Source organism: Gossypium hirsutum, chromosome D01, assembly GCF_007990345.1.
Source record: "Gossypium hirsutum isolate 1008001.06 chromosome D01, Gossypium_hirsutum_v2.1, whole genome shotgun sequence".
Classification (NCBI taxonomy): Eukaryota; Viridiplantae; Streptophyta; class Magnoliopsida; order Malvales; family Malvaceae; genus Gossypium; species Gossypium hirsutum.
This window is the reverse complement of record NC_053437.1, coordinates 37,609,922-37,619,810: the sequence shown is the minus strand read 5'-3', so window position 1 is coordinate 37,619,810 and position 9,889 is coordinate 37,609,922. Positions and strand designations below refer to the sequence as shown.

General features: G+C 35.4%; 1 non-coding gene across 1 annotated transcript; it reads right to left on the bottom strand.

Annotated features, from left to right (window-relative positions):
* Positions 1-1,989: 1,989 nt before the first annotated feature.
* LOC121214147 (small nucleolar RNA R71) lies at positions 1,990-2,096 on the bottom strand. The gene has a single exon (XR_005909734.1). It is a non-coding gene; the product is annotated as a small nucleolar RNA R71 (small nucleolar RNA).
* Between the last annotated feature and the right edge of the window lie 7,793 nt (positions 2,097-9,889).

Here is a 9,889-nt window from a genome sequence, read left to right as displayed (position 1 = left end):
AATTAGCAAAGTTGAAACTATCAACCTTGCCACATGTGTGGCCGGCCAAGGGAGGGCTCCTTGGCTGATAATTTTAGCTATTTTTAGCAGCCCTCCTTAGCTATAAAAACCCCCTTAAGTTGGTCATTTTAGAAACACATCTCAAGCATTCACATCTTTCCTCTCCTCTCCACTTTCTCTCTTCTTTTCCATTCCAAAATTCCCTTGCTCTCTTGCCGATTTCTCCTCTTGGGAAAGGGGCATTCATCAGCTATTTGGAGCAGCAATTAAGTGTTCATAGTAGCCTTGGTTGACGAGGACAACGGAGAAGGAAGAACAGAGCAACTAGTCAAGCCACGAAAAAACACCAGATTTGATTCTTGTTCCCTATCTTTTTAATTTTTGTTGTTGTTATGCTAAACATATCTATGAATATTTATGTTGTTGGAATGGTGAATTTAATCAATTTAGCTTGAATATAATTCGTATTAGGTTGATTACATTTCGTTTGTTAAAATTATTAAAATTGTGTTATGTTGTTATAGGCCTCAGTAAGATGCTTGATTAAGTAAAATCATGACTAAGTTATTCTTGCATCACAATTGTTAGGTAATTATGGAATTAATTATTTAAACGGATTGAAATTGTAATTAATGGACACAGTATTTAATCAGTGCATGTTTAATCATCTAAGGTAGCTGAGGGTTAGATTAGCAACGGTATCTGATGATACATTTTCCTTGCATAACTTGCAAGATTATTGTGATTAAACTGTTTCAAGGTAAGGGTACTTTGTTACCTCACATAGTCTTTTATGTGCTTATCAAATCGAGTTAATTGTTTGAATTGACATAGGGATATGTAGATTTAATAAGTATGTATGTGCAATAACATATTTGCCCATTAAGATTTGTTTAACCGGTTGAATTGACATAGGGCTATAGTCAAGAGATAAATTGATTTTGGTAGGTGAGTATGTTCATAAGTTAGCAAATTACCGAGTTGCTGTAAACTTATTCGTAACAATATAAACATGAGTTTAATAACTCTAAGTTAATAAATGTAATTAATCTAACATAATTATATCATCTTGATTAAAATCGTATTTTGTAATCGTGCATTTGAGATTTATTTATTTAGTTCACTTAGTTTAAAATCTTAGTTTTTAATCACCCTCTTCAAACAAAATATTTTTCTTCACAAAAGTGTTGTAAATGACATTAAGAAATAATTCTTTTCACTTTCTCTATGGGTACGATAACTCGACATTTACTTGTCATTTTATTACTTGTTGTGATTTTGTACACTTGCACATTTCCGTCATTCCAAGTTTTTGACGCTGTTCCCGGGGACTGTGTTTTAAAAAAAAGTCATTATTTGTGAAGTTATTAGTTTTGTATCTTGGTTTATTTTTTTGTTTAAATTTTAACTTAGTTAATCTTTCTGTGATTATTTCATGTGTTTATGAGTATTGACCGAATCATCGATTTACTCCTTGTAGACCCTGAGATTGAACAAACTTTTTGACAGCGAAGAAGACAAGCAAGTTAGAGAAAAACTAAAGAGATGAACTTCGAAAATTCGAATCAAGGAAATAGAGCAAACCTTGCTCAAAATCCTATCCTTAGTGCTGATGATAGGGATAGAGCTATGAGACAGTATGTCATGCCAGTATTTCATGATCTTAATCTGGGTATTAAGAGACCTAAAATTGAGGCACAATAGTTCGAGTTAAAGCCAGTCATGTTCCAGATGCTTCAGACAGTGGGCCAATTCAGTGGAATGCCTACCGAAGATCCTCCCCTACACTTAAGAGTGGTTATAGAGGTGAGCGATTCTTTCAAGTTAGCCGGAGTACCCGAAGATGCATTACAATTGAAGCTGTTCCCGTATTCACTAAGGGATAGAGCTCGAGCTTGGTTGAACTCATTACCACCAAAATCAATTTCAACATGGCAAGAGTTAGCAGAAAAATTCCTTATGAAGTATTTCTCACCTAGCAAGAATGTTAAGTTGAGGAACGAGATCACTGCTTTCCAAGAAATGGATGATGAGTCCTTATATGAGGCATGGGAAAGGTACAAAGAATTATTACTGAAGTACCCTCATCACGGAATCGTACATTGCATGCAACTTGAGACAATTTTTAATGGTCTTAAGGCTTACACGATGATGGTAGTGCATACTTCTGCTAATGCTGCTCTCCTTTCTAAGTCTTATAATGAGGCTTATGAATTCATTGAGAGGATTGCCAGCAACAATTATCAATGGCCAACCAATCGAGCAACGTCAGGAAGAGGGGTCCCTAGAATACATGAAGTAGACGCTCTTACTTCACTTACATCTCAAGTATCATCAATATCCTCAATGTTAAAAAATCTTACTACTAATGGGTGTAATAGTTTTGCAGCACAGTTACTGAATCAATTTAAAAATGTAGCCTATGTTAATTATGGGGAAGGACATTTGTTCGAAGAATGTCCATCGAACCCAGAATCTGTGTATTACATGGGCAACCAAAACCAAAATCGAGGAAGGTAAGGGCTGCAATCCAATTTCTATAACCCATCATGGCGAAACCACCCGAATTTTTCCTAGAGTAGCCAAGGGGCAGGAACCAGTAACAATTATGTCCAACCTAGATCGACCCAGACACTTAGTTTTTCCCAACAAGCTTAAAAACAAACCCAAGCTGAACCATCCAATAGCCTAGAGAATCTATTGAAGGCATACATGGTGAAAAATGATGCCTCTCTAAGGAGTTTGGAGAATCAAGTGGCTAGCTTGCAATTGAACTCAGAAACTGACCACAAGGTGCTTTACCTAGTGATACAGAGAATCCGAGGAATCCAGGGAAGGGGCATTGAAAAGCGTTAACATTGAAGAGCGAAAAGACTTTAGAGCCCCATTCTGTCGAAGTTGAGAAGGAGCCAGCTGATGCTCAAGACTCAGAGGAAGTTCAACCTAGTGTTGAAATTCCAATTTCACCGAAAATTAAATCTGCAAAATCTAACAAAGTAAGTTCTGAACCAGCTAATTCTGATCAACTAATAACTCTGTCAGATACAGAATTGCCACAGAAAACAAATCAACCAATTCCAATAAAGAAACCTCCACCACTCTACCCTCAAAGACTTCAGAAAGTTCCTAGACGTACTCAAGCAACTTCATATCAACATCCCATTGGTTGAAGCACTTGAACAAATGCCGAACTACGTCAAATTCATGAAGGATATCCTCTCTAAAAAATGAAGGCTTGGAGAATTTGAGACGATTGCCTAAACGAAGGAATGTAGTGCATATCTTCAAGACAAACTACCTCCAAAATTGAAGGATCTTGGATGTTTTACCATGCCTTGCAATATTGGACCAGCATATTATGGTAAGGCACTATGTGACTTGGGTGCGAGTATCAACTTGATGCCCATGCCAATATTTAGAAAGTTGGGGATAGGTGAAGTTAGACGTACTACGGTTACACTTTAATTAGCAGATCGATCCTTAGCACATCCAGAAGGAAAAATCAAGGACGTATTGGTAAGTGTAGACAAAATTATCTTTCCTACTGACTTTGTGATTCTAGACTTTGAAACAGACAAAGAGGTGTCAATCATCCTAGGAAGACCATTCTTAACAATCTGAAGGACCCTTATTGGTGTGCAGAAAGGCGAGCTTTCTATGCGTGTTCAGGATGATCAGGTAACGTTTAACGTTTTTAAGTCCATGCAATTTCCTGACACAGTTGATGATTGTTCTGCAGTGTTCGATTTAGAGGATTTAATCATGGAGAAGGAACTCAATTTTGTTGAGGACCCATTGGAACAAATTTTGACTTCAGATCCTCCAAATGATGAAGAGGAGGATGAATACTGAGCTTTGTTAGAAGCTAATCAAAGGGGATTTAATCTGCAATCTCGCTTTGAATCTTTGGAGTTAGACAAAAAGGGATTATGCCAACCAAAAGCGTCAATCGAGAAGCCACCTAAATTAGAACTGAAGGTACTTCCCTCACATTTGAAATATGTTTATTTAGGTAACTCTTCTACTCTACCTATGATTGTTTCAGTAGAACTAACTACTGAGCAAAAAGAGAAACTCATCCTGGTGTTGAAACAATTCAAGAAGGCTATCGGATTGACCATAGCTGATATCGTGGAATTATTTCATCTGTATACATGCACAATATTATCTTAGAAGATGGAAAAAAAGGAACGATTGATGGACAATGAAGACTAAACCCCATCATGAAGGACGTAGTCAAGAAAGAAATTAGCAAATAATTGGAGAGGGACATGGCGTTTAAATTTGATGAGGACTGCTTAAGAGCTTTCAACGATTTCCAAGAGTCGGTTAGTCTCGACACCCATAACCAGACTAGGATTTTCCATTTGAATTGATGTGTGACGCAAGTGACTTTGCGATCGGAGCTATCATGGGTCAACGAAGGAACAAAGGTTTTCATCCCAACTACTATGCGAGTTGGAGTTTGACAGGAGCTCAATTGAATTACACGGTAACAGAAAAATATTTAGTTGCTATTGTGTTTGCTTTTGACAAGTTTCAATATTATCTTGTAGGTACAAAAGTGATAGTTTATACGGACCACTCGGTAATTAAGTATTTACTTGCCAAGAAAGACGCTAAGCCGAGACTGATTCGATGGGTACTTCTACTTCAACATTTCGATCTAGAAATTCAAGATCGAAAGGGAGTGGAAAACCAAGTAGCAAACCACTTGTCCAGATTGGAGCCGCAAGAAGGGAACTCTCCTCTTATACCAATTCGAGAGATGTTTCCAGATGAACACATACTGAAGGTAAATCATGTCCATAATACCCCTTGGTTTGCTGATATTGCTAAATTTTTAGCTTGTGGTTTGATGCCAATTGATAAGACGTATCATGAAAAGAAAAAGTTTCTTCACGATGTGAAGTACTATTTTTGGGAAGAACCGTATTTGTTTAAAAAGTGTGCAGATCAAATGATCAGGAGATGCATGGCAGAAGATGAAGTACATAAGATTTTATACCATTGTCACTCATCACCGAGTGGGGGACTCTTCGGAGGTACACGTACTGCAGCCAAGGTATTGCAAGCTAAATTCTTTTGGCCAACACTATTCAAAGATGCATATGCTTACGTAAAGAGTTGTGATCGATGTCAAAGGGTTGGAAATGTCACCAATAGAAAAGAGATGCCTCGAACAAACATCATTGAGGTAGAATTATTTGATGTTTAGGGTATTGACTTTCTCGGTCCTTTCCCTTCGCCTTTTGGTCACAAGTACATATTAGTAGCAGTAGACTATATGTCTAAGTGGGTTGAGGTAGAGGCATATCCAACAAATGATGCTAAGGTTGTAATAATTTTTTTGCAAAAACATGTGTTCATAAGGTTTGGAACCCCAAGAGCCATCATCAGTGATGAAGGGTCCCATTTTGTGAACAAGTGGTTGAAATGGTTATTAGATAAATATGGAGTGAAACGCAAGGTCGCTACAGCTTACCATCCGCAAACGAATGGTCCAGTTGAACTGGCAAACAAGGAGATCAAATGCATACTTGAGAAGGTAGTTTGCCCAAACCGACGAGATTGGTCCAAAAGACTGGGTGATGCTTTATGGGCTTACAGGATAGCATACAAGACATCTTTAGGGATGTCATCGTATAGTTAGTCTTTGGGAAAACCTGCCACCTACCCTTGGAGTTAGAACACAAAGGTTACTGGGCTCTCCAACGACTCAAGTTGGATCTTAAAAGTGCCAAAGGGAAATGGATGCTTCAACTTAATGAGTTAGAAGAATTCCGAATGTCTTCATACGAGAATGCCAAATTACTTCTGGCATGACAAGCACATTCAAGTTCAAGAATTTGAAGCAGGTCAGCAAGTCTTGTTATTCAATTCCAGATTAAGGTTCTTTCCAGGTAAGTTAAAATCAAGTTGGTCCGATCCATTTATGATTTATCGAGTCTATCCATATGGAGTTGTTGAACTTCAAGGTAATGGAGGTAATTTTCGAGTTAATGCTCAACGCTTGAAACATTACTTGGGAGATAAAATTGAACAGAATCAAATCTCGCTCATTTTATTAGATATTTAATTTTTCTTGTTCTTCTCTTTGAATAAATGATTTAGGATATATTTTCGGGATTAGTATGCTTAAATAAATTCTGTCTAGGAGATTAGAACTTAAGCAGGTCTGCTTGTGACCTCTCCAATCTTTCTTGGGAATTGATTTTAACATAATTTCCCAAGAAATTATTCCCTAAATGACAAAATAAATTTTTATTTTTTCAAATAAAAGGGTCAATTTTGATCCAAGTTTTATGTTGCAACTCAATTTTGAATTTTCATTAAGTCTAGGAACTTAATTGAATTATTTTTAAAAATTTGGTTTCTCTTTTTGTAAATATTAAAAATTAGATGCATCTTTTTGTAAATATTTTCAGAAAACATCTATAATAAATATTTTTAGTTCAATGAAAAAAAAGAAAAGATGATAATTATTAATATATAATTATATCCATTATAATATATATTAATTATTATCAGCTTTATTTAGAGATAAGATTAGTTTTAATTTAATCATATTTTATTCGATAAGTTTTTATCTTAATAAATTAATAGCAAATAATAAATTAATATGCATTATATTAATTATTATTTGTTATTTACTTTAAGTAGAATTAGAACTTAGAATTTTTAAGAATTCTACTCTTAGCTCCTACTCCTTTCACTATAAATTCCACACATCTATTCTTATTTTTTTTCATTCATACACCATTCCCTCCAAAACCACCAAAGCCCTTAAGTGCCGAAACCTCCTAACAATTCCCTAGCCACAGCATCGCCCAGCTGATCGGTCTACAGCACCCGCACTCACGCCCACACCAGCCTGCTCAACGATTCGCGCGTTGCTCACATCCATCCCTTGCTACGTGCTGCTCCTTGCATACTCGAGCGGCACATCACCCTTTCACCCATCCTTAGCCAAAAACTCCTCAATTTTTTTAATTTGCCATCTTTTAATTCAAAATTATTTTTCTTAAGATCCCTTAATTTTACAAAAAAGGTGGTAAGACCAATTTTTCTCCTAAATTTTAATTTAATTATCTAATTTATTAATTTATTAAATTATTAATATTTTATATTAATTAAATTTTTGAGAAAATAATTGTTACCATCTTATGATTAGGTTAATCATGCCTCGCAACAGAACTCGTGCATCTGCCCAAATTGATGAATCACAAAACAAGTTCCACTATGAAGAAGCCAAAGCAAGATACGAAAGTATCTTCAAGAGTCAACAGATGCAACTAGAGAAAGGTTTCACATTGAAATAAAGCAACTATATTGGTTTTATGGTGCGTATTCGTCAGGTTGCTGAAACTCTCAATTGAGAGTTGTTTTGTGAGAAGAGACCTAGGGTGGATGAGGAGTTAGTGCGCGAATTTTATGCAAATTTAACCTCAAGCGAGTTGACAGAAGTTCCAGTTTGCAAAATCAAGTACCAGTAACTTCAAACGCTATTAATGAGTTCTTTGAATTGCCTGATTTTGAAAACAACGAATATTCCTCCTTGATGAGCAATATAGAGCTTGAAAATTTGCAAGAAATTCTCGAGGAACTTACAGTTCCAAGTTCTAAGTGGATTGTGTCAAAGCAAGGAATCCACACTTGTCAAAGAGAATATTTGACACCACTTGCAAAGGTATGGTTCTACTTCATTCGGTTCAGCCTTATGCCTAGCTCACATCGGACTACAATCTCATTTGAGCGAATGGTCTTATTATACTTAATTCTAACTGGGAAGACCATTCATATGGGAAAAATCATCCTGAGGGAAATGCGGAATTGTGCCGTTAGATGTTCACGTTCTAGCCCAACTTACTTTCCCTTTACGATAACAATTCTATGCTTGAAAGCTAAAATTCTTGCAAATGTAAAGAAGACAGGCTATAGCCAGGGCACAATCACAGATTGGGACCTCTATTGAATAGCTGGAGACTCCGTTCTACAGCAACGAGTTAAAGAAAGTGAGGATCTTGAAAAAGAAGAAGAAGAAGAAGAAGATCCCACAGAGATCGAGCCAGTGCAATCGGCTGAAGTCCCTAATAAGGTGGAACTAATGGAACCAGAAGCTGAACTTGATATCGAGATTTCAATGTTCAGAGTTCAACCGCCTCGCCCAGATCTTCGAGATGAGCTGTCAAAGTTAATAGACATAATGCAACATATGCAGTGGCAACAACAAGCTTACTGGAAATACTAAAAAATAAGGGATGACTCGATGAGAAGCGCTCTTACGAAAATTTACAATGACCCATTTATTTTTGTGCCTGACTTTCCAAATTACATATTTGAACCATGGAGCCCATTATTGAAAAAGGAGCGAAGTGATTCATGCAAAGACAATAATGATGGAGCAAAAGGTGAGTCGAATTTGGAAGGATATGCAAATAAATAAAGGGGGGAACTCGACTTTATTTTATTTATGTTCTTAGGTTATTTTAGGATAAAGTTAATTAGGAATTTTTTCATAATAAAAGAAGAGATGGAAATCATTAATAAAATTGAAGAAGTCACGAAGTATAAAGTGTGGCAATAGATATATACATATCTAGGATTGGATTTAGAAAGAGCTTGGTACTTAAGCAGTCAAATTGACTCACCTACTCTTTTCTAGAATCCTACCTGTTGTATAGTATCTATTCACTTTAAACAATGAGGACATTGTTCATTTTAAGTAGGGGGACCAAAAAATTGAAATTATTTCCACTTAGAATAAATAGTTCTTTTAATTATGATTAGGATATATTTTGTTCAATAATTTGAAATTTTGTTAAGTATGCTAAACTTCAGTATAAATAAAGTTCTATTATTTCAATAAATTGTTATGTTAGCTGAATAATGATATAAATGTATTTTTAATAAAGCATACAAATCGTACCATAAAATTTTTAGTACCTTAAGAAAGGTAGGCATGCATGAAAGTTTAAGTCTCTAGAATTGACTTAGTAGTTTCTTGAGGCGAAATCCTAGGAAGCATGGAATGTTGAAAATGATTTAGGCAACTCTTGTTTGGACCATTTTTCCTTTCAAGCCAACCTTGATGAAACTTTATCCTTTGAAACCAACTTTGAGACTATATGGCCTAATTTTATTTGAACCCTTGCAATATTTAGCCATCACTTCTCTCTTAATTATCTTTAAATTGTCCCAAACACTAGACTTAGTAATATTCAAAATATTCTTTGAAAATAAGTTTGGGGGAGTTGAAAGAAGTTCAAATGCTCTAAAAATTATAGTACATACAGTAAAATGCTAAAAAAAAGCACATGTACTTGAAAGAAAATAGATGTACAAATGAGCATGTGAAAGCAAAGTAAGTTAGTATATTGAGGGAAATTATTCCAAAGCTCTGATTGAAGCTGAGTTTAGGGTTTAAAAGCCTAAATTTATCTTTTACCTACCTCTAGCCTTGCTACGTTACAACCTTTTTAAAGACCTATTGATTCAGGTTTTCTATGCTACCTACATTAGTGGAGAGAAATTGCTATGTTCAACATATGAAGGCATAAGTGAAACTTAATGATTGCAGCTTAATCTTGAATAAGAAAATAAAATCAAATTGGTAAGGGTTAACATGTCTTGTTAAGGAAGCATTTAGTCTAATTGTGCTATCATAATAGTTGTTTAGATTAATTTGAATGATATGTACACTTAAGTAGCATAGCTATCAAATTTCTAGTTTTTGAGCATAAGTATATTACACTCATAATTCTGGGAAGAATGTTATTCTGAAGGAATTTTTCAAAGGTGTTTTCTGAGTAATTCTTTTTAATTTGTGCATTACTTGGGTCGAGCAATGAATTAAGTTTGGGGGTGTGGAAACACGAAAATTTACACA